Genomic DNA, 561 nt, shown 5'->3' on the forward strand with positions numbered 1-561 from the left:
AACCGTTTATGGTTGCATCCCAAACACCTTTGTCCACGGATTCAAGAAAGATTTGCATCCTAATTTTCCAAAATACATAATTTTCTCGAGCAAATGAAGGTGGTCTATTTGTTGAAGTTCCTTCACCAATGGTCTGAGAACTACAAGCCATTTTTCAGGATTAGTCGACTGAACAAAAATAGTAATCGACTTGTTTTCCAAATATCTCATGAATACCAACTCTAATACAAATTGTTAAAATATTATGGCTTATTTCTCTGTTTTCTTCATAATTCAACTTTGACTGTTAAAATTCATCAAAACCTACAAAACAAGTAGAACCTCACTGGGTTGACGAGCTACAATCTCGTCTTCCTCGCAAACATCACCAAGCTAGAAGGTTGTATCTTTGAGAATTTTAGGAACACTCCTTACGGAGATCGAAAAATGACCTCGTTAGTTTGTTTATTACAAATATTAAAATAAATATAAGAATGAGAAATATATATATATATATATATATATATATATATATATATATGGGGTTTGCTAACATACGTAAACTATTTTTTCAGTCGGTAC

This window comes from Vigna radiata, unplaced genomic scaffold (genome assembly GCF_000741045.1).
Source record: "Vigna radiata var. radiata cultivar VC1973A unplaced genomic scaffold, Vradiata_ver6 scaffold_48, whole genome shotgun sequence".
Classification (NCBI taxonomy): Eukaryota; Viridiplantae; Streptophyta; class Magnoliopsida; order Fabales; family Fabaceae; genus Vigna; species Vigna radiata.